The 27,691-nt window shown below is 53.2% G+C and overlaps 2 long non-coding RNA genes across 2 annotated transcripts; both read left to right on the top strand.

The window, feature by feature from the left end:
• Positions 1-11,138: 11,138 nt before the first annotated feature.
• Positions 11,139-17,142, top strand: LOC142058402 (uncharacterized). Its single transcript, XR_012660952.1, has 3 exons — positions 11,139-11,632; positions 16,115-16,306; positions 16,565-17,142. It is a non-coding gene; the product is annotated as an uncharacterized LOC142058402 (long non-coding RNA).
• A 2,506-nt stretch (positions 17,143-19,648) lies between these two features.
• On the top strand, positions 19,649-27,691 carry LOC142058401 (uncharacterized). Its single transcript, XR_012660951.1, has 7 exons — positions 19,649-19,753; positions 20,256-20,368; positions 20,609-20,727; positions 20,818-20,926; positions 23,430-24,809; positions 25,310-26,398; positions 26,777-27,691. It is a non-coding gene; the product is annotated as an uncharacterized LOC142058401 (long non-coding RNA).

The raw sequence follows: 27,691 nt of genomic DNA, 5'->3' as shown, positions 1-27,691 counted from the left end.
GGGACTAAAATGCAGATCAACAGATGCGCTGATTCGTAGGCTCCGTGTTCCCGTAATGGAACACCGTCTCTGGTTGGTTGATTTCATCGCTTTGGTTACACCTGTTCCTGTTGTTCAGTTTCTTCTTTTTTGGCTTTGTGTGATTCTCTCTGTGATTCTGTTTTTCTCTGCCTCGCTTTTCCCAGCTCCCCGTCCCTCACTTTGAATGCCCGTTGTCCTTCACTAGCTCACTCTCCCTTGGTTGCCATCCCCGTTTCTGAATTCCTCCTGCTTTGCCACGTAGCCCGTGACTTTTTTCTTAATCTCTGTCTGCCTCAACGCTCCCCCCGCGCTTTTTAATTCGTCTGCTCTGCTCTGTACCCTGCTACTGTTCTTGCCTTTCTGAGTCCTTCTCTGTCCAGCTCCCTTTCCCTATTCATGAATTCCTGTTCTTCCTGCAGCCACCGCTGTTCCCTGTGATCTCCGTCTCTCTCTGTCCAGCTGCCTGTCCCTAGCTTTTAATTCCTGCCTCTGCCCGCTGTAGCCCGTCTAGATGTTTCTCTCGGCCTCTCTCTCTGTCCGGCTCCCTCTCTCTGTGTTCTAATTCCACGTTCTCTGTCACGTAGACCCGTGCTATTTGTTTGTCCTCATCTCTCTCTGTCCAGCTCCTTGCTGCGATGTTTTATTTCTTCCCTCTCTGTCTGTCTTTGTAGACCATTGCCGTTGTTTTGGTTTTTTTTTTTTTTTCACTTGTTTCTTCACGTGTCTGTCTGCCTCCCAGTGCCTGATCTTTAATTCCTCCTTCCCTGTAGGCCGCTGTTGCTTTTTTCCATTCTACATTGTGTTCTCTTTGGTCTCCTGTTCTTATTCATCGATTCCCTCCTCGCTGCCCTGTGGCTTGTCCCCATTTATTGTTGCCTCTCTCTCCCTCTCTCTGGCTTCTTGCCCCTGTTTTTAAAATTCCTCCCTCTCTTCTCTCTTCCCTGTTGGCCGTGTGATCTTTAGCCTTTCTCCACCTCTTTCTGCCCAGCTCTCTGCGTCTATTCATTAATTCTTCCCTCTCTGCCCTGTAGCCTGTAGCTTTTGTCCTTTCTCCATCTTGCTGTCTCTGGCTTCCCCATGACCCTAATTTAGAATTGTTTCTCCCTTCTTTCTGTACGCATTGCGATTCCTTTTGCTCTCCATCTCCCTTTGTTTTGTTTTTTTTTTGTTGTTGTTTTTCTGGCTCCCTGTCCCTAATTGTTAATTCTCTGCCTTCTCATGCTCTGTACCACGTAGCCCCATGGTTTGTTTTGTGGTGTTCCCTCCCCGGCCCCTTCCCTCCGTCGCTGGCCGTCTCGGCTCCCTGTCCCCGTGGCTTCATTCTTCCCTTTCTGCCCTGTTCTTGTCGCTTATCTTGTCTGTCTCCATCTCGCTCGGTCCAGCTTCCTGCCCCTATTCTTCTTTCCTCCCTCGCTGTCGTGCTGCCTGCCCCAGGTTCTTTGTGCGCCTCCAGCCTGCTCCTCTTCCTTCTTTGTTGGTCTGTGTCCTGCTCTTCCCTCTTTCTGCTGCCTCTCTTCCCCTCTCTCTGCTGCTTTTATCTTCACCTCCGTCAGGCTCCCTGTCCTTCTCTGGCCGTCCTGTTCCCTGCCTCGTGCCTTCTCACTACACGCACACATGCCCCCCCCCGCCCCCGTCCAGCCGGATGCTGCTCTTCTCTTCTCTCCTCCTACTGTCCTGCGCCCTGCTCCTCATCTTTGGTGTCTTCCCCCTCTGCCCAGCAGCCCATCGCTCCAGGAGCCAGGCGACGGACGGTCCGTTCCCTGCCAAACCGGGACAAGCGCGTGCCGTGGCTTAGCCCCAGCTGGCAGCTCTGCACCAGGGAGCTGCTTGCTCACTCCACCCTCAGTGGGCTGGGGGAGAGAGCTGGAAGGGTAAAAGTGAGAAAAATCATGGGTTGAGATCAAGACTGTTTAATAGGTAAAGCAAAAGCTGTGCGTGGAAGCAAAGCAAGGAATTAATTCACTCCTCCTTTTCGGCGGACAGGTGTTGAGCTGTTTCTGGGATAGCAGGGCTCTGTCATGTGTAACGGTTACTTAGGAAGAGAAATGCCATAGCCCCCAAGGACTCCCCCTTCTTCCCACAGTTCGAACCCGCAGTTCGGTACGGGCGTGTAGTGCACGAGCGAGCTAGGCTACGTGCCTAGGAAGCCTCATCTCGTACGAGCTGTAAGACACCCATGTATTCTCTTTAGGTGGAGGTCGGCCTAGAGTCTGGAGCTGCAGAAGAGGCAGGGAGGAGAGAAGGGGAAAGAAGCATCTGAACGGCTAAATTGTGCCAGCAGCGCTGAGAGCGAGAGTCGCAGTGAGTCCTGGGCCACTGGGGCCCCGTTGCCTCTCTTGTACGTCCTGGGCCCTCCCTGTCCCTCCCCCGGCCCCCTCTCTTTCCTTACCTGCTGCAAAATTATTTTTTTTTGCGCCCCCCCGCACCTTCTTTCTCCATCTCGCTCTGAGTGGCTCCCTGCCTCCCCGTCTTTTCAGTCCTCCCTCTCTCTGTCCTGTAGCCTGTGGCTCCTTTTTCTTTCTCTGCCTCTCTCTGCCTGGCTGCGGCTCCGTTTTTATTTTTTTACTCCTCCTGCTCTGTCCTGTAGCCTGTTGGTATTTTTGTCTTTCTCTGGCTCTCTTGGTGTGACTCCCTGTGTTACCGAAAAACGCGGTAAAATCGGAAACAACTCCTCAACGCCAATTTAGTATTAAAGAGCAGGCATTCTTTATTCACGGCGCCAGATGCACGGGGGATCGCTCCTCCTGGCGTGCGTACCTCACACAGCTTTCCCGTACAATTTGTAGATGAAAATTTTACGTATTCATACATATTCATTATTGTCCTGTCTACTGATTGGTACAAACTTGCTCGTTCCGTACGTAAATTACTGCGCAGGCTCGGTGGTGGTCCGTGAGTCGGTGGTCGCGATCTCCCCCTGCCAGAATGGCCTTTTACCTTCTTGGCTCTTAATCTTGGCAGTCTTGGCTAGTTTTCTCAGTCCGCTCCACGAAACCGCGTTTTGTCGTCCTTTTCTGACAGAAGCACGTTGTCTGTTGTTCTGCTGACATTAACGATCGCCTAGGGACTAAAATGCAGATCAACAGATGCGCTGATTCGTAGGCTCCGTGTTCCCGTAATGGAACACCGTCTCTGGTTGGTTGATTTCATCGCTTTGGTTACACCTGTTCCTGTTGTTCAGTTTCTTCTTTTTTGGCTTTGTGTGATTCTCTCTGTGATTCTGTTTTTCTCTGCCTCGCTTTTCCCAGCTCCCCGTCCCTCACTTTGAATGCCCGTTGTCCTTCACTAGCTCACTCTCCCTTGGTTGCCATCCCCGTTTCTGAATTCCTCCTGCTTTGCCACGTAGCCCGTGACTTTTTTCTTAATCTCTGTCTGCCTCAACGCTCCCCCCGCGCTTTTTAATTCGTCTGCTCTGCTCTGTACCCTGCTACTGTTCTTGCCTTTCTGAGTCCTTCTCTGTCCAGCTCCCTTTCCCTATTCATGAATTCCTGTTCTTCCTGCAGCCACCGCTGTTCCCTGTGATCTCCGTCTCTCTCTGTCCAGCTGCCTGTCCCTAGCTTTTAATTCCTGCCTCTGCCCGCTGTAGCCCGTCTAGATGTTTCTCTCGGCCTCTCTCTCTGTCCGGCTCCCTCTCTCTGTGTTCTAATTCCACGTTCTCTGTCACGTAGACCCGTGCTATTTGTTTGTCCTCATCTCTCTCTGTCCAGCTCCTTGCTGCGATGTTTTATTTCTTCCCTCTCTGTCTGTCTTTGTAGCCCATTGCCGTTGTTTAGGTTTTTTTTTTTTCACTTGTTTCTTCACGTGTCTCTGTCTGCCTCCCAGTGCCTGATCTTTAATTCCTCCTTCCCTGTAGGCCGCTGTTGCTTTTTTCCGTTCTACATTGTGTTTTCTTTGGTCTCCTGTTCTTATTCATCGATTCCCTCCTCGCTGCCCTGTGGCTTGTCCCCATTTATTGTTGCCTCTCTCTCCCTCTCTCTGGCTTCTTGCCCCTGTTTTTAAAATTCCTCCCTCTCTTCTCTCTTCCCTGTTGGCCGTGTGATCTTTAGCCTTTCTCCACCTCTTTCTGCCCAGCTCTCTGCGTCTATTCATTAATTCTTCCCTCTCTGCCCTGTAGCCTGTAGCTTTTGTCCTTTCTCCATCTTGCTGTCTCTGGCTTCCCCATGACCCTAATTTAGAATTGTTTCTCTCTTCTTTCTGTACGCATTGCGATTCCTTTTGCTCTCCATCTCCCTTTGTTTTGTTTTTTTTTTGTTGTTGTTTTTCTGGCTCCCTGTCCCTAATTGTTAATTCTCTGCCTTCTCATGCTCTGTACCACGTAGCCCCATGGTTTGTTTTGTGGTGTTCCCTCCCCGGCCCCTTCCCTCCGTCGCTGGCCGTCTCGGCTCCCTGTCCCCGTGGCTTCATTCTTCCCTTTCTGCCCTGTTCTTGTCGCTTATCTTGTCTGTCTCCATCTCGCTCGGTCCAGCTTCCTGCCCCTATTCTTCTTTCCTCCCTCGCTGTCGTGCTGCCTGCCCCAGGTTCTTTGTGCGCCTCCAGCCTGCTCCTCTTCCTTCTTTGTTGGTCTGTGTCCTGCTCTTCCCTCTTTCTGCTGCCTCTCTTCCCCTCTCTCTGCTGCTTTTATCTCCACCTCCGTCAGGCTCCCTGTCCTTCTCTGGCCGTCCTGTTCCCTGCCTCGTGCCTTCTCACTACACGCACACACGCCCCCCCCCCCCCCCGCCCCCGTCCAGCCGGATGCTGCTCTTCTCTTCTCTCCTCCTACTGTCCTGCGCCCTGCTCCTCATCGTTGGTGGCCTCCCCCTCTGCCCAGCAGCCCATCGCTCCAGGAGCCAGGCGACGGACGGTCCGTTCCCTGCCAAACCGGGACAAGCGCGTGCCGTGGCTTAGCCCCAGCTGGCAGCTCTGCACCAGGGAGCTGCTTGCTCACTCCACCCTCAGTGGGCTAGGGGAGAGAGCTGGAAGGGTAAAAGTGAGAAAAATCATGGGTTGAGATCAAGACTGTTTAATAGGTAAAGCAAAAGCTGTGCGTGGAAGCAAAGCAAGGAATTAATTCACTCCTCCTTTTCGGCGGACAGGTGTTGAGCTGTTTCTGGGATAGCAGGGCTCTGTCATGTGTAACGGTTACTTAGGAAGAGAAATGCCATAGCCCCCAAGGACTCCCCCTTCTTCCCACAGTTCGAACCCGCAGTTCGGTACGGGCGTGTAGTGCACGAGCGAGCTAGGCTACGTGCCTAGGAAGCCTCATCTCGTACGAGCTGTAAGACACCCATGTATTCTCTTTAGGTGGAGGTCGGCCTAGAGTCTGGAGCTGCAGAAGAGGCAGGGAGGAGAGAAGGGGAAAGAAGCATCTGAACGGCTAAATTGTGCCAGCAGCGCTGAGAGCGAGAGTCGTGGTGAGTCCTGGGCCACTGGGGCCCCGTTGCCTCTCTTGTACGTCCTGGGCCCTCCCTGTCTCTCCCCCGGCCCCCTCTCTTTCCTTACCTGCTGCAAAATTATTTTTTTTTGCGCCCCCCCCACACCTTCTTTCTCCATCTCGCTCTGAGTGGCTCCCTGCCTCCCAGTCTTTTCAGTCCTCCCTCTCTCTGTCCTGTAGCCTGTGGCTCCTTTTTCTTTCTCTGCCTCTCTCTGCCTGGCTCCGGCTCCGTTTTTATTTTTTTACTCCTCCTGCTCTGTCCTGTAGCCTGTCGGTATTTTTGTCTTTCTCTGGCTCTCTTGGTGTGACTCCCTGTGTTACCGAAAAACGCGGTAAAATCGGAGACAACTCCTCAACGCCAATTTAGTATTAAAGAGCAGGCATTCTTTATTCACGGCGCCAGATGCACGGGGGATCGCTCCTCCTGGCGTGCGTACCTCACACAGCTTTCCCGTACAATTTGTAGATGAAAATTTTACGTATTCATACATATTCATTATTGTCCTGTCTACTGATTGGTACAAACTTGCTCGTTCCGTATGTAAATCGCTGCGCAGGCTCAGTTGTCCTCTTCCGTTGTTCTCTTCCGAGTAGGTGGTGTTACTTGGGTCTGTGGTGGTCCGTGAGTCGGTGGTCGCGATCTCCCCCTGCCAGAATGGCCTTTTACCTTCTTGGCTCTTAATCTTGGCAGTCTTGGCTAGTTTTCTCAGTCCGCTCCACGAAACCGCGTTTTGTCGTCCTTTTCTGACAGAAGCACGTTGTCTGTTGTTCTGCTGACATTAACGATCGCCTAGGGACTAAAATGCAGATCAACAGATGCGCTGATTCGTAGGCTCCGTGTTCCCGTAATGGAACACCGTCTCTGGTTGGTTGATTTCATCGCTTTGGTTACACCTGTTCCTGTTGTTCAGTTTCTTCTTTTTTGGCTTTGTGTGATTCTCTCTGTGATTCTGTTTTTCTCTGCCTCGCTTTTCCCAGCTCCCCGTCCCTCACTTTGAATGCCCGTTGTCCTTCACTAGCTCACTCTCCCTTGGTTGCCATCCCCGTTTCTGAATTCCTCCTGCTTTGCCACGTAGCCCGTGACTTTTTTCTTAATCTCTGTCTGCCTCAACGCTCCCCCCGCGCTTTTTAATTCGTCTGCTCTGCTCTGTACCCTGCTACTGTTCTTGCCTTTCTGAGTCCTTCTCTGTCCAGCTCCCTTTCCCTATTCATGAATTCCTGTTCTTCCTGCAGCCACCGCTGTTCCCTGTGATCTCCGTCTCTCTCTGTCCAGCTGCCTGTCCCTAGCTTTTAATTCCTGCCTCTGCCCGCTGTAGCCCGTCTAGATGTTTCTCTCGGCCTCTCTCTCTGTCCGGCTCCCTCTCTCTGTGTTCTAATTCCACGTTCTCTGTCACGTAGACCCGTGCTATTTGTTTGTCCTCATCTCTCTCTGTCCAGCTCCTTGCTGCGATGTTTTATTTCTTCCCTCTCTGTCTGTCTTTGTAGCCCATTGCCGTTGTTTAGGTTTTTTTTTTTTCACTTGTTTCTTCACGTGTCTCTGTCTGCCTCCCAGTGCCTGATCTTTAATTCCTCCTTCCCTGTAGGCCGCTGTTGCTTTTTTCCGTTCTACATTGTGTTCTCTTTGGTCTCCTGTTCTTATTCATTGATTCCCTCCTCGCTGCCCTGTGGCTTGTCCCCATTTATTGTTGCCTCTCTCTCCCTCTCTCTGGCTTCTTGCCCCTGTTTTTAAAATTCCTCCCTCTCTTCTCTCTTCCCTGTTGGCCGTGTGATCTTTAGCCTTTCTCCACCTCTTTCTGCCCAGCTCTCTGCGTCTATTCATTAATTCTTCCCTCTCTGCCCTGTAGCCTGTAGCTTTTGTCCTTTCTCCATCTTGCTGTCTCTGGCTTCCCCATGACCCTAATTTAGAATTGTTTCTCTCTTCTTTCTGTACGCATTGCGATTCCTTTTGCTCTCCATCTCCCTTTGTTTTGTTTTTTTTTTGTTGTTGTTTTTCTGGCTCCCTGTCCCTAATTGTTAATTCTCTGCCTTCTCATGCTCTGTACCACGTAGCCCCATGGTTTGTTTTGTGGTGTTCCCTCCCCGGCCCCTTCCCTCCGTCGCTGGCCGTCTCGGCTCCCTGTCCCCGTGGCTTCATTCTTCCCTTTCTGCCCTGTTCTTGTCGCTTATCTTGTCTGTCTCCATCTCGCTCGGTCCAGCTTCCTGCCCCTATTCTTCTTTCCTCCCTCGCTGTCGTGCTGCCTGCCCCAGGTTCTTTGTGCGCCTCCAGCCTGCTCCTCTTCCTTCTTTGTTGGTCTGTGTCCTGCTCTTCCCTCTTTCTGCTGCCTCTCTTCCCCTCTCTCTGCTGCTTTTATCTCCACCTCCGTCAGGCTCCCTGTCCTTCTCTGGCCGTCCTGTTCCCTGCCTCGTGCCTTCTCACTACACGCACACACGCCCCCCCCCCCCCCGCCCCCGTCCAGCCGGATGCTGCTCTTCTCTTCTCTCCTCCTACTGTCCTGCGCCCTGCTCCTCATCGTTGGTGGCCTCCCCCTCTGCCCAGCAGCCCATCGCTCCAGGAGCCAGGCGACGGACGGTCCGTTCCCTGCCAAACCGGGACAAGCGCGTGCCGTGGCTTAGCCCCAGCTGGCAGCTCTGCACCAGGGAGCTGCTTGCTCACTCCACCCTCAGTGGGCTAGGGGAGAGAGCTGGAAGGGTAAAAGTGAGAAAAATCATGGGTTGAGATCAAGACTGTTTAATAGGTAAAGCAAAAGCTGTGCGTGGAAGCAAAGCAAGGAATTAATTCACTCCTCCTTTTCGGCGGACAGGTGTTGAGCTGTTTCTGGGATAGCAGGGCTCTGTCATGTGTAACGGTTACTTAGGAAGAGAAATGCCATAGCCCCCAAGGACTCCCCCTTCTTCCCACAGTTCGAACCCGCAGTTCGGTACGGGCGTGTAGTGCACGAGCGAGCTAGGCTACGTGCCTAGGAAGCCTCATCTCGTACGAGCTGTAAGACACCCATGTATTCTCTTTAGGTGGAGGTCGGCCTAGAGTCTGGAGCTGCAGAAGAGGCAGGGAGGAGAGAAGGGGAAAGAAGCATCTGAACGGCTAAATTGTGCCAGCAGCGCTGAGAGCGAGAGTCGCGGTGAGTCCTGGGCCACTGGGGCCCCGTTGCCTCTCTTGTACGTCCTGGGCCCTCCCTGTCCCTCCCCCGGCCCCCTCTCTTTCCTTACCTGCTGCAAAATTATTTTTTTTTGCGCCCCCCCGCACCTTCTTTCTCCATCTCGCTCTGAGTGGCTCCCTGCCTCCCCGTCTTTTCAGTCCTCCCTCTCTCTTTCCTGTAGCCTGTGGCTCCTTTTTCTTTCTCCGCCTCTCTCTGCCTGGCTCCGGCTCCGTTTTTATTTTTTTACTCCTCCTGCTCTGTCCTGTAGCCTGTTGGTATTTTTGTCTTTCTCTGGCTCTCTTGGTGTGACTCCCTGTGTTACCGAAAAACGCGGTAAAATCGGAAACAACTCCTCAACGCCAATTTAGTATTAAAGAGCAGGCATTCTTTATTCACGGCGCCAGATGCACGGGGGATCGCTCCTCCTGGCGTGCGTACCTCACACAGCTTTCCCGTACAATTTGTAGATGAAAATTTTACGTATTCATACATATTCATTATTGTCCTGTCTACTGATTGGTACAAACTTGCTCGTTCTGTACGTAAATTACTGCGCAGGCTCGGTGGTGGTCCGTGAGTCGGTGGTCGCGATCTCCCCCTGCCAGAATGGCCTTTTACCTTCTTGGCTCTTAATCTTGGCAGTCTTGGCTAGTTTTCTCAGTCCGCTCCACGAAACCGCGTTTTGTCGTCCTTTTCTGACAGAAGCACGTTGTCTGTTGTTCTGCTGACATTAACGATCGCCTAGGGACTAAAATGCAGATCAACAGATGCGCTGATTCGTAGGCTCCGTGTTCCCGTAATGGAACACCGTCTCTGGTTGGTTGATTTCATCGCTTTGGTTACACCTGTTCCTGTTGTTCAGTTTCTTCTTTTTTGGCTTTGTGTGATTCTCTCTGTGATTCTGTTTTTCTCTGCCTCGCTTTTCCCAGCTCCCCGTCCCTCACTTTGAATGCCCGTTGTCCTTCACTAGCTCACTCTCCCTTGGTTGCCATCCCCGTTTCTGAATTCCTCCTGCTTTGCCACGTAGCCCGTGACTTTTTTCTTAATCTCTGTCTGCCTCAACGCTCCCCCCGCGCTTTTTAATTCGTCTGCTCTGCTCTGTACCCTGCTACTGTTCTTGCCTTTCTGAGTCCTTCTCTGTCCAGCTCCCTTTCCCTATTCATGAATTCCTGTTCTTCCTGCAGCCACCGCTGTTCCCTGTGATCTCCGTCTCTCTCTGTCCAGCTGCCTGTCCCTAGCTTTTAATTCCTGCCTCTGCCCGCTGTAGCCCGTCTAGATGTTTCTCTCGGCCTCTCTCTCTGTCCGGCTCCCTCTCTCTGTGTTCTAATTCCACGTTCTCTGTCACGTAGACCCGTGCTATTTGTTTGTCCTCATCTCTCTCTGTCCAGCTCCTTGCTGCGATGTTTTATTTCTTCCCTCTCTGTCTGTCTTTGTAGCCCATTGCCGTTGTTTAGGTTTTTTTTTTTTCACTTGTTTCTTCACGTGTCTCTGTCTGCCTCCCAGTGCCTGATCTTTAATTCCTCCTTCCCTGTAGGCCGCTGTTGCTTTTTTCCGTTCTACATTGTGTTCTCTTTGGTCTCCTGTTCTTATTCATCGATTCCCTCCTCGCTGCCCTGTGGCTTGTCCCCATTTATTGTTGCCTCTCTCTCCCTCTCTCTGGCTTCTTGCCCCTGTTTTTAAAATTCCTCCCTCTCTTCTCTCTTCCCTGTTGGCCGTGTGATCTTTAGCCTTTCTCCACCTCTTTCTGCCCAGCTCTCTGCGTCTATTCATTAATTCTTCCCTCTCTGCCCTGTAGCCTGTAGCTTTTGTCCTTTCTCCATCTTGCTGTCTCTGGCTTCCCCATGACCCTAATTTAGAATTGTTTCTCTCTTCTTTCTGTACGCATTGCGATTCCTTTTGCTCTCCATCTCCCTTTGTTTTGTTTTTTTTTGTTGTTGTTTTTCTGGCTCCCTGTCCCTAATTGTTAATTCTCTGCCTTCTCATGCTCTGTACCACGTAGCCCCATGGTTTGTTTTGTGGTGTTCCCTCCCCGGCCCCTTCCCTCCGTCGCTGGCCGTCTCGGCTCCCTGTCCCCGTGGCTTCATTCTTCCCTTTCTGCCCTGTTCTTGTCGCTTATCTTGTCTGTCTCCATCTCGCTCGGTCCAGCTTCCTGCCCCTATTCTTCTTTCCTCCCTCGCTGTCGTGCTGCCTGCCCCAGGTTCTTTGTGCGCCTCCAGCCTGCTCCTCTTCCTTCTTTGTTGGTCTGTGTCCTGCTCTTCCCTCTTTCTGCTGCCTCTCTTCCCCTCTCTCTGCTGCTTTTATCTCCACCTCCGTCAGGCTCCCTGTCCTTCTCTGGCCGTCCTGTTCCCTGCCTCGTGCCTTCTCACTACACGCACACACGCCCCCCCCCGCCCCCGTCCAGCCGGATGCTGCTCTTCTCTTCTCTCCTCCTACTGTCCTGCGCCCTGCTCCTCATCGTTGGTGTCCTCCCCCTCTGCCCAGCAGCCCATCGCTCCAGGAGCCAGGCGACGGACGGTCCGTTCCCTGCCAAACCGGGACAAGCGCGTGCCGTGGCTTAGCCCCAGCTGGCAGCTCTGCACCAGGGAGCTGCTTGCTCACTCCACCCTCAGTGGGCTGGGGGAGAGAGCTGGAAGGGTAAAAGTGAGAAAAATCATGGGTTGAGATCAAGACTGTTTAATAGGTAAAGCAAAAGCTGTGCGTGGAAGCAAAGCAAGGAATTAATTCACTCCTCCTTTTCGGCGGACAGGTGTTGAGCTGTTTCTGGGATAGCAGGGCTCTGTCATGTGTAACGGTTACTTAGGAAGAGAAATGCCATAGCCCCCAAGGACTCCCCCTTCTTCCCACAGTTCGAACCCGCAGTTCGGTACGGGCGTGTAGTGCACGAGCGAGCTAGGCTACGTGCCTAGGAAGCCTCATCTCGTACGAGCTGTAAGACACCCATGTATTCTCTTTAGGTGGAGGTCGGCCTAGAGTCTGGAGCTGCAGAAGAGGCAGGGAGGAGAGAAGGGGAAAGAAGCATCTGAACGGCTAAATTGTGCCAGCAGCGCTGAGAGCGAGAGTCGCGGTGAGTCCTGGGCCACTGGGGCCCCGTTGCCTCTCTTGTACGTCCTGGGCCCTCCCTGTCCCTCCCCCGGCCCCCTCTCTTTCCTTACCTGCTGCAAAATTATTTTTTTTTGCGCCCCCCCGCACCTTCTTTCTCCATCTCGCTCTGAGTGGCTCCCTGCCTCCCCGTCTTTTCAGTCCTCCCTCTCTCTGTCCTGTAGCCTGTGGCTCCTTTTTCTTTCTCTGCCTCTCTCTGCCTGGCTCCGGCTCCGTTTTTATTTTTTTACTCCTCCTGCTCTGTCCTGTAGCCTGTTGGTATTTTTGTCTTTCTCTGGCTCTCTTGGTGTGACTCCCTGTGTTACCGAAAAACGCGGTAAAATCGGAAACAACTCCTCAACGCCAATTTAGTATTAAAGAGCAGGCATTCTTTATGCACGGGGGATCGCTCCTCCTGGCGTGCGTACCTCACACAGCTTTCCCGTACAATTTGTAGATGAAAATTTTACGTATTCATACATATTCATTATTGTCCTGTCTACTGATTGGTACAAACTTGCTCGTTCTGTATGTAAATTACTGCGCAGGCTCGGTGGTGGTCCGTGAGTCGGTGGTCGCGATCTCCCCCTGCCAGAATGGCCTTTTACCTTCTTGGCTCTTAATCTTGGCAGTCTTGGCTAGTTTTCTCAGTCCGCTCCACGAAACCGCGTTTTGTCGTCCTTTTCTGACAGAAGCACGTTGTCTGTTGTTCTGCTGACATTAACGATCGCCTAGGGACTAAAATGCAGATCAACAGATGCGCTGATTCGTACGCTCCGTGTTCCCGTAATGGAACACAGTCTCTGGTTGGTTGATTTCATCGCTTTGGTTACACCTCTTCCTGTTGTTCAGTTTCTTCTTTTTTGGCTTTGTGTGATTCTCTCTGTGATTCTGTTTTTCTCTGCCTCGCTTTTCCCAGCTCCCCGTCCCTCACTTTGAATGCCCGTTGTCCTTCACTAGCTCACTCTCCCTTGGTTGCCATCCCCGTTTCTGAATTCCTCCTGCTTTGCCACGTAGCCCGTGACTTTTTTCTTAATCTCTGTCTGCCTCAACGCTCCCCCCGCGCTTTTTAATTCGTCTGCTCTGCTCTGTACCCTGCTACTGTTCTTGCCTTTCTGAGTCCTTCTCTGTCCAGCTCCCTTTCCCTATTCATGAATTCCTGTTCTTCCTGCAGCCACCGCTGTTCCCTGTGATCTCCGTCTCTCTCTGTCCAGCTGCCTGTCCCTAGCTTTTAATTCCTGCCTCTGCCCGCTGTAGCCCGTCTAGATGTTTCTCTCGGCCTCTCTCTCTGTCCGGCTCCCTCTCTCTGTGTTCTAATTCCACGTTCTCTGTCACGTAGACCCGTGCTATTTGTTTGTCCTCATCTCTCTCTGTCCAGCTCCTTGCTGCGATGTTTTATTTCTTCCCTCTCTGTCTGTCTTTGTAGCCCATTGCCGTTGTTTTGGTTTTTTTTTTTCACTTGTTTCTTCACGTGTCTCTGTCTGCCTCCCAGTGCCTGATCTTTAATTCCTCCTTCCCTGTAGGCCGCTGTTGCTTTTTTCCGTTCTACATTGTGTTCTCTTTGGTCTCCTGTTCTTATTCATCGATTCCCTCCTCGCTGCCCTGTGGCTTGTCCCCATTTATTGTTGCCTCTCTCTCCCTCTCTCTGGCTTCTTGCCCCTGTTTTTAAAATTCCTCCCTCTCTTCTCTCTTCCCTGTTGGCCGTGTGATCTTTAGCCTTTCTCCACCTCTTTCTGCCCAGCTCTCTGCGTCTATTCATTAATTCTTCCCTCTCTGCCCTGTAGCCTGTAGCTTTTGTCCTTTCTCCATCTTGCTGTCTCTGGCTTCCCCATGACCCTAATTTAGAATTGTTTCTCTCTTCTTTCTGTACGCATTGCGATTCCTTTTGCTCTCCATCTCCCTTTGTTTTGTTTTTTTTTTGTTGTTGTTTTTCTGGCTCCCTGTCCCTAATTGTTAATTCTCTGCCTTCTCATGCTCTGTACCACGTAGCCCCATGGTTTGTTTTGTGGTGTTCCCTCCCCGGGCCCTTCCCTCCGTCGCTGGCCGTCTCGGCTCCCTGTCCCCGTGGCTTCATTCTTCCCTTTCTGCCCTGTTCTTGTCGCTTATCTTGTCTGTCTCCATCTCGCTCGGTCCAGCTTCCTGCCCCTATTCTTCTTTCCTCCCTCGCTGTCGTGCTGCCTGCCCCAGGTTCTTTGTGCGCCTCCAGCCTGCTCCTCTTCCTTCTTTGTTGGTCTGTGTCCTGCTCTTCCCTCTTTCTGCTGCTTCTCTTCCCCTCTCTCTGCTGCTTTTATCTCCACCTCCGTCAGGCTCCCTGTCCTTCTCTGGCCGTCCTGTTCCCTGCCTCGTGCCTTCTCACCACACGCACACACGCCCCCCCCGCCCCCGTCCAGCCAGATGCTGCTCTTCTCTTCTCTCCTCCTACTGTCCTGCGCCCTGCTCCTCATCTTTGGTGGCCTCCCCCTCTGCCCAGCAGCCCATCGCTCCAGGAGCCAGGCGACGGACGGTCCGTTCCCTGCCAAACCGGGACAAGCGCGTGCCGTGGCTTAGCCCCAGCTGGCAACTCTGCACCAGGGAGCTGCTTGCTCACTCCACCCTCAGTGGGCTGGGGGAGAGAGCTGGAAGGGTAAAAGTGAGAAAAATCATGGGTTGAGATCAAGACTGTTTAATAGGTAAAGCAAAAGCTGTGCATGGAAGCAAAGCAAGGAATTAATTCACTCCTCCTTTTCGGCGGGCAGGGGTTGAGCCGTCTCTGGGAAAGCAGGGCTCTGTCATGTGTAACGGTTACTCAGGAAGAGAAATGCCATAGCCCCCAAGGACTCCGCCTTCTTCCCCCAGCTGTGTGTGCTGAGCATGATGTCAAATGGTATGGCATATCCCTTTGGTCAGTTAGCTGGGAAAGCTTTCCCAGCTGTGTCCTCTCCCAGCCTACTTGCTGGTGGGGCACTGAGAGAACCAGAAGAGGCCCTGACTGTGGAAGCAGTGCTCAGCAAGAACCAAAACATCTCTACATTATTAACGGTGTTTTGAGCATAAATCCAAAACTTATCCCTTCCTAGCTACTATGGAGAAAATGAGCACTATCCTAGCCAACACCAGCTCCTTGCGGCTCCGGCAACGGCAGCCGAGGTGGCCTTGGGGCAGTGGGGAGCGTTGGGGACCCTGAGCCACGAATCGCTCCTGGGACTTGTTACGCGTGTGTGCCTGCACAAACACCTGCCCTCTCCTTTGCCCTCAGGGCTGCGTTTGTGCTGCCTTTGCGTGGGGCAAGGGGCTGTGATGGAGCCCAGGGGAGGAGGTGGTGCACTGTGGGGGTGAGGGGAGGGGCCCCCCGTTGCTGCTGTGCCTCAGCTGCGCGCGGGGGCTGGAGGAGCCCCAGGTGCGGGCAGTGGGGCTGATGGTGCCGGCTCCTCCCTAGAAAAGGGGTGGTGCCCTGCTCCGGGGGGCCAGTGAGAGCCGAGGGCGGAGCGGAGCTGTGGCCGAGCGTCAGCGGGCTGCGACTGTAGCGAGGGGGAAGGTGAGCGGGAGCTGGGGGATGGACCGCTGGGTCCCGGGTAAAGCCCCGAGGATGGCTGCGGCGGGGCAGCGCCGGGTCGGAGCGGGCGGTGGGGAGAGCGAGGCTGTGCTGAGGGCTCGGTGGGGGTTCCGGGTGCATGGGCGGGAGGGGCGGTGCCCCGCAGGATCAGAGAGCGGGGAAGGCGGGCTCGCGGCATGCCGGTAGCTGTGGTGGTGTGGGTGGTGTGGCTGCCGGGCGGGCGGGTTGTGCCGCAGAGCATGCCGGTAGCTGTGGTGGTGTGGCTGCCGGCTGGCCGTGCGGCCGTGTTGTGCCGCAGAGCATGCCGGGAGCTGTAGTCCTTGTGGCGCGCGGCTGCCGGGCGGCCGTGTTGTGCCGCAGAGCACGCCGGGAGCTGTAGTCCTTGTGGCGCGCGGCTGCCGGCCCTGTCACGTGGTTCGCCGGGGCGTGGCGGGAGGCGCGGTCTTCCGGCGCTCGGGTGCCGGGCGGCCGTGCCGCGTACGGTACGCGAGCTGTATTTGGGGTTGGATTGGTGTTGATTTCTGGGGGCTTGCGGGTGCGGCCGCTCCCCGAGAAGCGGTGAGTTCCCCGGGAGCTGACAGAAGGGAAGAGGGAAAGGAGGAGGACGGTGACCTTTTCCCCCTGCCCAGAGCGCAGATGATGGCCGGCTCACCGGAGCTCCCGCTCAGCCTCCCCTGGCCCCCCTTGCCCCATGCGCCTGCCCCCAGCTCCGGCACCTCCCCTGAAGCGTGCTGCGTAGCCCTTGGCCGCCCCCAGGCCCTGTCGTGAAGGCAGCGAGCCGGCCCTCAAGCGCACTGGATTCCCCCTCGGCGCAGGGGCCCTTAGCAGTAGCCCAGGGAAGGAGCGGTGTGTCCAGAAGCCCCTGCGGAAGGAGAGGCTTTGGTCAGGGTCGATCGACGGTAACCACGGTCGCTGTTTCTTCTTTCCCTCTCCCAGAGACCGTGCTGAGGACGTGGTTGTCTGTCCTTCCCCCGGGGATGCTGTTGACTGCGGCCGTCTCAGGCTTGCGTGGCTTCTCTCTGCCCGGCCTCGCCGTCCTTGCAGCGCAGGGCCGAAAAGGGATAGACAAAGCCCTTCCCGGCTGTGGACAGGAGCTGCCTCGGCTGAAGCTGGAGACGCCAACAAAAGGTAAAGAAGAAGAAACGGAAGGCGCTCTGGCTGCCAGCTGCTTTCCTGCTGCAGGCAAGAGAGAGCCTGTCCCTGCAGGTGAGGGAGGAAGGATCCCCCTTCATAGCCCGCAGCGGGCCAGGCCACCAACGTGCACGGCAGGGTCTGTACGCGTAACCCGGAGTTCGGTACGGGCGTGTAGTGCACGAGCGAGCTAGGCTACGTGCCTAGGAAGCCTCATCTCGTAAGAGCTGCAAGACACCCACGTGTTCTCTTCAGGTGGAGGACGGCCTAGAGTCTGGAGCTGCAGAAGAGGCAGGGAGGAGAGAAGGGGAAAGAAGCATCTGAACGGCTAAATTGTGCCAGCAGCGCTGAGAGCGAGAGTCGCGGTGAGTCCTGGGCCACTGGGGCCCCGTTGCCTCTCTTGTACGTCCTGGGCCCTCCCTGTCTCTCCCCCAGCCCCCTCTCTTTCCTTACCTGCTGCAAAATTATTTTTTTTTGCGCCCCCCCCACACCTTCTTTCTCCATCTCGCTCTGAGTGGCTCCCTGCCTCCCAGTCTTTTCAGTCCTGCCTCTCTCTGTCCTGTAGCCTGTGGCTCCTTTTTCTTTCTCTGCCTCTCTCTGCCTGGCTGCGGCTCCGTTTTTATTTTTTTACTCCTCCTGCTCTGTCCTGTAGCCTGTTGGTATTTTTGTCTTTCTCTGGCTCTCTTGGTGTGACTCCCTGTGTTACCGAAAAACGCGGTAAAATCGGAAACAACTCCTCAACGCCAATTTAGTATTAAAGAGCAGGCATTCTTTATTCACGGCGCCAGATGCACGGGGGATCGCTCCTCCTGGCGTGCGTACCTCACACAGCTTTCCCGTACAATTTGTAGATGAAAATTTTACGTATTCATACATATTCATTATTGTCCTGTCTACTGATTGGTACAAACTTGCTCGTTCTGTACGTAAATTACTGCGCAGGCTCGGTGGTGGTCCGTGAGTCGGTGGTCGCGATCTCCCCCTGCCAGAATGGCCTTTTACCTTCTTGGCTCTTAATCTTGGCAGTCTTGGCTAGTTTTCTCAGTCCGCTCCACGAAACCGCGTTTTGTCGTCCTTTTCTGACAGAAGCACGTTGTCTGTTGTTCTGCTGACATTAACGATCGCCTAGGGACTAAAATGCAGATCAACAGATGCGCTGATTCGTACGCTCCGTGTTCCCGTAATGGAACACAGTCTCTGGTTGGTTGATTTCATCGCTTTGGTTACACCTCTTCCTGTTGTTCAGTTTCTTCTTTTTTGGCTTTGTGTGATTCTCTCTGTGATTCTGTTTTTCTCTGCCTCGCTTTTCCCAGCTCCCCGTCCCTCACTTTGAATGCCCGTTGTCCTTCACTAGCTCACTCTCCCTTGGTTGCCATCCCCGTTTCTGAGTTCCTCCTGCTTTGCCACGTAGCCCGTGACTTTTTTCTTAATCTCTGTCTGCCTCAACGCTCCCCCCGCGCTTTTTAATTCGTCTGCTCTGCTCTGTACCCTGCTACTGTTCTTGCCTTTCTGAGTCCTTCTCTGTCCAGCTCCCTTTCCCTATTCATGAATTCCTGTTCTTCCTGCAGCCACCGCTGTTCCCTGTGATCTCCGTCTCTCTCTGTCCAGCTGCCTGTCCCTAGCTTTTAATTCCTGCCTCTGCCCGCTGTAGCCCGTCTAGATGTTTCTCTCGGCCTCTCTCTCTGTCCGGCTCCCTCTCTCTGTGTTCTAATTCCACGTTCTCTGTCACGTAGACCCGTGCTATTTGTTTGTCCTCATCTCTCTCTGTCCAGCTCCTTGCTGCGATGTTTTATTTCTTCCCTCTCTGTCTGTCTTTGTAGCCCATTGCCGTTGTTTTGGGTTTTTTTTTTTCACTTGTTTCTTCACGTGTCTCTGTCTGCCTCCCAGTGCCTGATCTTTAATTCCTCCTTCCCTGTAGGCCGCTGTTGCTTTTTTCCGTTCTACATTGTGTTCTCTTTGGTCTCCTGTTCTTATTCATCGATTCCCTCCTCGCTGCCCTGTGGCTTGTCCCCATTTATTGTTGCCTCTCTCTCCCTCTCTCTGGCTTCTTGCCCCTGTTTTTAAAATTCCTCCCTCTCTTCTCTCTTCCCTGTTGGCCGTGTGATCTTTAGCCTTTCTCCACCTCTTTCTGCCCAGCTCTCTGCGTCTATTCATTAATTCTTCCCTCTCTGCCCTGTAGCCTGTAGCTTTTGTCCTTTCTCCATCTTGCTGTCTCTGGCTTCCCCATGACCCTAATTTAGAATTGTTTCTCTCTTCTTTCTGTACGCATTGCGATTCCTTTTGCTCTCCATCTCCCTTTGTTTTGTTTTTTTTTTGTTGTTGTTTTTCTGGCTCCCTGTCCCTAATTGTTAATTCTCTGCCTTCTCATGCTCTGTACCACGTAGCCCCATGGTTTGTTTTGTGGTGTTCCCTCCCCGGCCCCTTCCCTCCGTCGCTGGCCGTCTCGGCTCCCTGTCCCCGTGGCTTCATTCTTCCCTTTCTGCCCTGTTCTTGTCGCTTATCTTGTCTGTCTCCATCTCGCTCGGTCCAGCTTCCTGCCCCTATTCTTCTTTCCTCCCTCGCTGTCGTGCTGCCTGCCCCAGGTTCTTTGTGCGCCTCCAGCCTGCTCCTCTTCCTTCTTTGTTGGTCTGTGTCCTGCTCTTCCCTCTTTCTGCTGCCTCTCTTCCCCTCTCTCTGCTGCTTTTATCTCCACCTCCGTCAGGCTCCCTGTCCTTCTCTGGCCGTCCTGTTCCCTGCCTCGTGCCTTCTCACTACACGCACACACGCCCCCCCCCGCCCCCGTCCAGCCGGATGCTGCTCTTCTCTCCTCCTACTGTCCTGCGCCCTGCTCCTCATCGTTGGTGGCCTCCCCCTCTGCCCAGCAGCCCATCGCTCCAGGAGCCAGGCGACGGACGGTCCGTTCCCTGCCAAACCGGGACAAGCGCGTGCCGTGGCTTAGCCCCAGCTGGCACCTCTGCACCAGGGAGCTGCTTGCTCACTCCACCCTCAGTGGGCTGGGGGAGAGAGCTGGAAGGGTAAAAGTGAGAAAAATCATGGGTTGAGATCAAGACTGTTTAATAGGTAAAGCAAAAGCTGTGCGTGGAAGCAAAGCAAGGAATTAATTCACTCCTCCTTTTCGGCGGGCAGGGGTTGAGCCGTCTCTGGGAAAGCAGGGCTCTGTCATGTGTAACGGTTACTTAGGAAGAGAAATGCCATAGCCCCCAAGGACTCCGCCTTCTTCCCACAGTTCGAACCCGCAGTTCGGTACGGGCGTGTAGTGCACGAGCGAGGTAGGCTACGTGCCTAGGAAGCCTCATCTCGTACGAGCTGTAAGACACCCATGTATTCTCTTTAGGTGGAGGTCGGCCTAGAGTCTGGAGCTGCAGAAGAGGCAGGGAGGAGAGAAGGGGAAAGAAGCATCTGAACGGCTAAATTGTGCCAGCAGCGCTGAGAGCGAGAGTCGCGGTGAGTCCTGGGCCACTGGGGCCCCGTTGCCTCTCTTGTACGTCCTGGGCCCTCCCTGTCTCTCCTCTGGCCCCCGCTCTTTTCCTTAGCTGCTGCAAATGTTCCCCCCCGCCCTGCCCCTTCTTTCTCCATCTTGCTCTGGGTGGCTCCCTGCCTCCCCGTCTTTTCAGTCCTCCCTCTCTCTTTCCTGTAGCCTGTGGCTCCTTTTTCCTTTCTCCACCTCTCTCTGCCTGCAGTGGATTCCCCCTCAGTGCAGGGGCCCTTGGCAGTAGCGCAGGGAAGGAGCGGTGTGTCCAGAAGCCCCTACGGAAGGAGAGGCTTTGGTCTGGGTCGATCTGCGGTAATAACGGTTGCTGTTTCCTCTTTCCCTCTCCCAGAGGCTGTGCTCAGGATGGGGTTGTCTGTCCTTCCTGTTCGTCTCTTCGTCTCTCTATTCCTTTGCACTGGTCCTTCTCCCTATTGTTTATTGTTTTGCTTCTCTGAACCTTTTTTTTATTCCCAGCATTTTCCTGTGACAGGAGCGGCGAAGAAGGGAGCGGAGTATCGGGGTATCTGTGGAGAGAGCATCGGGTGTTCTCCTGTCTTTGTGGGGCTGACCCTGAGGAAGTGTGGCACGTGGGTCGATAGCACGAATATATATATTTTGTGAGTGCACAAATCCTTTTCAGAGTGTCAGAGGGTAAGGGTTTTGTTCTGTTCAGCGTAAACTTTGTTCTGTTTGGTGTATTTGTCGAAGACGAGAGTTTAGTGGGGGAGGAAGTCAGCTCTCTAGCTGGTTTGAGGTGGGCTATACGTGTTTGTCGGTCTTCTCTCTCCTGCCAGATGTTTTGAACTAGTTTTATCTGGTTTTCCTAGGGAGTCACAAAGGGGTTTGGGGCTCCCCGGTGGCGGGTGCTGTGGCCAAAAGAGAAAGCAGGGTCACAGAGTGCTTCATTTACGGGGCTGGCCTCGGACATCTCCTGCACAAACTTCTGGTATGTAGTGATCGGGATTCGATTTCCTGAAGAAGGAGAGGATGATGGAGCTCATTATAAGAGCATAATCATTTTCTCTTCCTTTGGCAGTACGGGCACCCGAGGGCCAGCCTGCTTTTGAGGAACAGCATGAGGATGTCGGTGTCGACGCTCATCAGTGGAAGGAAGCTTCTTTTGGAGGCCAAGAAGATGAAGTGGAGTGCGTATTTGTTGTGTTTGATTTTCATTGCGGGGATGGGGAGGGGTGGGACATGGAAAACGTGGTCCCAGGCAGGGGAGGTGTCTATGATGTGGGAGGCCGTGAGAGAGATCATGGACGCTGCTGGACAGGCGTTAGAACCCGTTGCTCAGGTTGGACGGACCCGGCAGAACCACTGCACCATCTTAAGTAATGCCTGCTCACATACTGAGATTTTGGTAGTTGCCCCCACATCACCATTGGCTTTTCCTCGTCGAGCTTGTATTTTGGCAAGAAGCGTCTCTCGTTAAGCGTTTGGGTCTAAGGGGTGTCCGCGAGGCTACGTGGTGCCCATCCCCATGAGATTTTGTGACCATCAAGTGATATTCAGTGTCCATCTTATGCCTGTCTCCTGTAACTACTCTGCAGTTTTCGCTTAAGGCTTGATAGCGCAGCGTTAGCTGAGGGCGGCATTTCCCCCGCTGGCCCCTCCACGCCGATGGCGTTTCCCCTGCCGGCCGCTGTCCGTTCCCTGTAACTGTGACTCTTGTCCTGGCAGAACCTTTGCCAAAGCCACCTTTGTGCTCCACAGCAGTCTGTTTTCTGTCTCGAGTATGTTTCTTTTTGGTATCCGATACCCCAGAGCTGTGTACCGTTGGCTAATGTCTCTCCTTGAGCTTCTGCGAGAAGAGGGAGCCTTCATCTGTTTTTATCGATGCGTCTCCTGGGGTGTTTTTTTGTTGTCCTTTACAATTTAGTTTTGTCCCAGCTATTGAGGTGTTAATTTAACTGCTTCATACAGTTCCCGATATGCTTGTGTATTTCCACGTTTCTTTTCATGTTTTTTGTCCTTTGAGACTGATCCAGTTCTGTTAAGGGACTGAGCGAGAGAGAGCGTTGAGGTGACTCCGAATGGTTGATGGTTTTACAGTAAATGATTTACTTTATAACCAGAGATATTTTTTGAGAAGGGGTTCTTAAAAAATTTCATTCTGCTTTGCCATTCCGCTGGCGTAGATGAGCCCCAGCCTTTTTTCAGGAGGCTCATTCTGCTCCTGGGCTTCTCTGGTACTGTTCCTTGAGTTGGTTGCAGGTTTTGAGCTGTCTAAGCTCTTTGGGTAGGTGTGTTTTGACATTTAGAGAGGGGGAGGTTTCTGGCTGAGGTAAGAGATTAAGGAGCAGTCAAAGTTGAGCAGCAGATATATATTAGAAAGTACACTTGTACGAGCTTTTGTTTTTCTTGGGTCAGTAAGTTTGTGTTGGGTGTTCAGGGGTAGCAAGATGGTCTGATAGTTTGTTTTGGATTATTTGGTTTTGTGGGGGTGTTATGGTTTTGTCTGGGTTTTTTTGTTTGTGGTTTGTTGTTCTTTTGTGTGTGTGGTAGGTTTTTTTGTTTGGTTGTTTTGTTTTCCTGGAATTTTATGACTTGACCAAAGGTAGAAGCTTATATTTTTTCCACCGGTTTTGCCTGTGTGTTGTGCAAGTTGTTGACGTTCTCTCTCAATAGGACTGATGGTGAGATGCTGCGGTAGGGGTTAGGGTGAGCGTGTTGTATGTGTCTGTATATGGAGCTCTAGCCTTCCTTCAGAAAGCAGCAGGGGCGTAATGCATAGTGTGTGTCGGGTTACGGAACTGCTCGTCGCCTTTCCCGATCGCCCGCAGAGTACCACGTTGTCCCGAGAACCTTTGCAGCTTGCGGCAGGTCCCTCGTAGATTATAAGCATCAGGGCTTCCGTTATTTTGTGGGCCTGTAGAGAGCACAGAGTCTGCGGGAAGCCGGAAGGTGGGAGGTGCTCGCAGAACGCAGGGCAGAGGTGGGAAGGGCAGCTCCCGAGGAGCGGCTGACAGAGGGGCTTTAGGGGTGCAAATACAGGGCAGGAGCTGTCGGGAAGGAGTGAGGTTCCTTCCCTGACAGTTCAGGAGGAGAGGAGGGGTTTTTGAAGTCTTGGTACCGGGGGATGGTTGGGAAAGGGGTGTTTAAGTGTTAGCTAATGGTCGCGTTCTGTGTGCAAGCAGCCTCCGGTAGCCCAGTCTCCTTCCCCGTATGTGTCAGCGCGGCCACTCGAGCGTGCTGTCTGCCGAGAGGTTCTCCACGCAGCTGTTCATGGAGTCACTCAGGAGTGAGTTACCTACAAAGGGAGTGTGTGTCACTACACCAGCCACACCCGTTTGCTTCCCATATTGCTTTTGGCATTTGCCCTATCGGTGTCCGCCTGTGCTTGAGTCATCTGACACGAACTGTAATTTTTGTGTGTTGCGTGGTTTGACTTTTTCTTGCAGTTCAAGTAATAGGTCTAGGGTTAAGCAGGACAATTGAGTGAGGCGTGACAGCAAAGGCGAGCAGATGGCGTCGTGTGCTGTGACGGGGCAGGCTGTGAGGTCACTTGTCTGGGATTTCTGCCTTTGGGATCTCTGTGTTGCCGAACAAGTCAGTCAAAAGGATTTGTTAGTTTGTTTTGCGTGGTGAGCTCTTGCTTTTGGAAAGCAGTGTCTAATGTCTGTGTGCCTCTCCGTATTTCCCCAGAAGTGGGCCCGGCATTGAAGGTGACGGTTCCCCAGCCATTGGGGATGGACTGAGTACGTGAGCAGGCGCCTGACGCGGCCACTGACCCGGGAGGCACGGATCGGGAGGTGAGGGAGCCGTGTTGGCATGGTAGGGGAAAGGATGAGTCTGGAATGTGGCTGTTGGTGGAGATGCATGGCAGGGAGCCGGACGCGGGAGGGAGGGGGCGAACAGAGCATCGTGAGAAGGTAGGTCAGCACGTGACAACGGAGGGGTCGTGCAGTGCGAGCACCTATGTGACTAGTTAATGAAGGGACTCACAAAACTATATGCAAAGCGGGATGTCTGCCCCGAGCTCATCGGGCAAGGTGAGCGATGAACAGGAAACCGTAGCAGCGGTTATTTTTGAGGTGTGGAATTGTTTGTGAGTGGGCGGCCGCTTCCAGGCGCAGCGGTCACCTTGTCTCTCTGGTTCTGTAGGCACCGTAGGTGGCGGCGGCCACGACATCCAGCCTCATTAGAGTGTGGGCGAGCGGAAGTTCACGGCGCTTCCGAGGAGGCTGTCGTTGCAGAAGTGGCTGGCGTTGAGTGGTGTGACGCTGAGTGATGGCACCGCACATTTGGAGATGAAGAGTATCCGTGTGACCGCAGCCCCATCCTACATAGCCTGTGTGGCCTTTTTAAAGGATGGCTTTTGAGCCCCCGGATTTGGAAGGGAAGCTGAGGGGCCGATGCTGTCTTTGTGCAGGTGGCCGGTCGGTTGGGGGAAGCGCAGGTGGGGCAGGCAAGGGTTGTAAAATCAGTGGAGGGTACCGTTCAGAGACCGGACACGTTTGGGCCAAGAGAGGTTGTGGTGTCCTTTCTGCAAAACAGAAGCATCTGCCAGGCAGGGGAGTTCCTGCCTGTGCTTGTGCTGTTGTGTGGATTTTGTAGTCTGTTCCTTACTGTACTTGGGTCTCGATGTGTCTGTTGTTCTCCGTGCTGAGCAGACACCTAGGTAGCAATATTGAGGGTTTTGCAAGCCCTGGCTCATCGGCATAATGGTAACAGAGAGCTTCCTTTCTCGCATTTTAAGTCTACTGCATAGATTTGTCTCGTGTCTTAAATATTAGACCTTTATAGAAGATTATCTTTTTGCGGCGGTGATTAAGGCGGTCTCAGTACTGCTGCTGAAGAGCAGTCTGAATACGCAGAGCCCTTTTCTGGGACCTGTTCCCTGCACCTGAACGTTCTAAGGTCTTTAAGAGTGGCTTGTCGCTCGTACATCGTCCTAGTTGTGGGTATATGGCTTTATCGCAGGTGATGGTATGTGACTTCTCTGCGGATGCTATAGCTTCTTCCTCGCTGCCGTATAGGTCTTCTTGCCCAGTGGCATCTCTGGGCCGGAAGTCCGTCGTCTTGGTGAGAATTTTCTTAGGTGCCTCGATCACGTCGCTTGTAGTATTTGTGAGCGGTGTCGGTCCGTGCACGTCGATGCCTGTGTCAGAGCTGCTCCGCCTGGGGGTGTAGCAATGGTAGAGCGGGGGAAAGAATAGCGATAAGAGTATATGGTTAATGTTAATATGCATAGACTGTTTTGGCAATGCCCGTACAACCCTCGTCAGAGCGAGTGGCTGTTGGCAGCGGGCGAGGACGGTAATTTCCGGGGCGTTTTGTGGGTGCCGAGGGGATGACCGCAACTGTCTGGGAGAGGCAGCTAGAGTGCTAGCTGAGCAGAGGGCATCTCTCAGCTGTTCAAGCTTGTACGTGCGTGGGGCTTAACATTTGATTGAAGGTATTTCCTTTAATGGCATGCAGTAGTTGGGCTCTAGATGGTATTCCTGCGTGGAAGCAAGACCTGTGGAATGGTTAAGCCGTTGCTGTGCGTCCAGGTGATTTGTTCTATCATGCTGCTCTTGCAGAGGATGAAGATGGAGCTGTGCAGGGTGATAGAGCAGAGCTGAGTAGAGCACACTAAGGCGGCGGGTCCGTGTGCAGGATTAAAGGGAAGATGCGACTGAAGGCTATTTGAGGAGCATTTCAGGCGAGCTGGGTCGCAGTGAGGAGGCGCATGGGGCTGGTGACTTTGTTCTCTTTGCTCTCAGGAGCACAGCGCTATCTCTAGGGGCTGGCAAGGTTCTAATTGTGGGGCCGGCGCCCATCGGGTGCTTCTTTTTTTGCGTTACAGTTTAAAGTGTGGATCGCTCTGGTGTTTGAGGAGTTTCTGGGCAGTTGTCGTCTGCGGCGTCGTTCCCAGATGTGTGAACAGCTCTGCTCTGTCGCTGTCCATTTTCAGGGAGCGTGATTTCTTTCCTGCATCCTTACATTCTTAGGTCTTGTAGCTGGGCTTCTTGTGCCTCCTCCCTCTCAGTTTTGAGAGGAACTTCTTGTCACGGGCCCTGATGCTCTTCTAATCTTTTTGGATCGCGTTAGGGCCTCCTTGCGTCACTGTCAGGGTTCTGCAGGTCTTGTTGCTGGACGAGCTCTTCCGTCCAGTTGTCTCTGTGTTTGCCGAGAGTGTTCTCTCGTCTTGGAGGCGCGCAGTTTGTAGTGTTTCTCATAGCATTGGTGCGTGCGTTTGAGTTTGTCTCGGACCGCCTTGCTGGCCGTGTAGAGTCGGGTAGGTGGCACAGCGATGAGAGGTTAGGGTTCATCTGTTGCTGTGCCAAGGCTGTTGGGGGAAAGGTTGTACCGTCATCTCAGATTGAGTGGCCCTCCTCAGCGGGCGAGGACTGTTTTGTGGGCTCGGAGGCCGTGACCGTAGCTATCTGGGAGAGGCAGCTAGAGTTCAGCTGAGCAGATTACCTCTGCAGGGTGTTCAAGCTTGTACGTGCGTAGGGCTTCATGTTTGATGTCATATGTTTGTTTTAATGGCAGGTTATAGTCGGTCTTCAGGAACCGTTAAGGTACTGCTGTGCAACCAGGCGACTTGTTTGGTATTGGTTTTGGAGATGCCGAGGGATGAGTCGTGCAGGGCGACGGAGGGGAACTGAGGGGACCGATGTAAGCGGGTGAGTTGGTGCGTGGTGTATATAGAGGGAAGATGTGACCGATGGCTCTATGACTCCGTTGGTCCTTGCATTTGTCTTTTGTTTCGGGTTTGAAGTAGCGTAGCAATGAGCAAAGGAGGCAAGTCGAGCAAGGCGAGTGGTGATTGGTGGGCTGAAGTAGCAGCTCTTTTCTGAGGTGTTGTGTTGCTGGGGAAGTTATAAGCAACGCGCGTTGTTCGGGTGTTACGGACGGCGGGCGAGCTGAACACGGCACCTGGAAGTGACGTAGGCTGGGTGGGAGGCTGTCGAGGGAAAGGGGTGCGAGACGGGGATTGGTGCGGGCAGGCTGTGGCATCGGGCAGCATCTCAGGAGGTGCCTTTTCGCTTGGCTTTTTGCAGGTGCCGCTGGCAGGCTCGGAGCGGTGCTGCCGCACGCCTATGAGAGGTCTGAGAAGGTGGGGCAGCGGCCAGCATCTAAGACCAGAGAATGCTGTGGTCCGTCGTCGAGCTCTTCAGTTTTGTAGGTAACACGTGGGCCGTCTTTGGAACGGCGTATGAGCATTAGAAGTGAGCTGGGTAGTACTGAGGAAGTCACGGGGCGGTGATTTCTCACGAGCGTAACGGTAGTTTACTGTGTGTTCATACATTTGGTGCCACAAGCGATGACGGAAGCGGGGTGTGATGCTGGAATCTGTGCAGAGCAGGTGAGCCGATGGGCATGTTCGTTTTGATGAGGGGGGTGCTCTGGTAGAGATCTGTGTTGACCCGTGTGATACTTATTGCTGGCCCTGGTGTTTTTTGTGTTTTTTTTTTTGTTGGGTTTTTTTTTTTTTCCACGTGATGAAGAGGCACCTGGCCACTGCGAGAATATCCTGGTTAGCTGGTGTGTTTCTTGTTGTGAAAGGATTCATAATCTGGCCCATCTGAAAGCCCCGCAGTGTGACTTTTGTTAGGAAGAGATTTTATAAAATTGAGATATTTCTTATTCAGTGAGGTTGCATTCTATGAACTTGCCATCAGAGTGCATCTCAGAGACAATGTCTTTGTCAGTAGAACTCATCAGCACAAGACTTGCAAAGTATTGCTTTTTTTTTTTAAGATAAAAAAATCAATGGTCCTTGCGGAGATCCAAGCATGGCACATACTCCAAAGGTTGATGGCATTGGTAGTGCTTGGGTTCTCAGTTGTAACAGTCGAGATACCATAAAAATACGGTTCCCCTGTATGCTTCGGTACAGCCAAACGCATTAGCATATCTGCCGGTCCTTCTTGGTAGCCCCGTGTATTGCAACACTGGGGATTTGATTTGCGTGG

Source organism: Phalacrocorax aristotelis, chromosome 6, assembly GCF_949628215.1.
Source record: "Phalacrocorax aristotelis chromosome 6, bGulAri2.1, whole genome shotgun sequence".
NCBI classification, from domain to species: domain Eukaryota; kingdom Metazoa; phylum Chordata; class Aves; order Suliformes; family Phalacrocoracidae; genus Phalacrocorax; species Phalacrocorax aristotelis.
The sequence above is the reverse complement of the archived record's forward strand: the minus strand, read 5'-3'. Positions and strand labels throughout refer to the sequence as shown.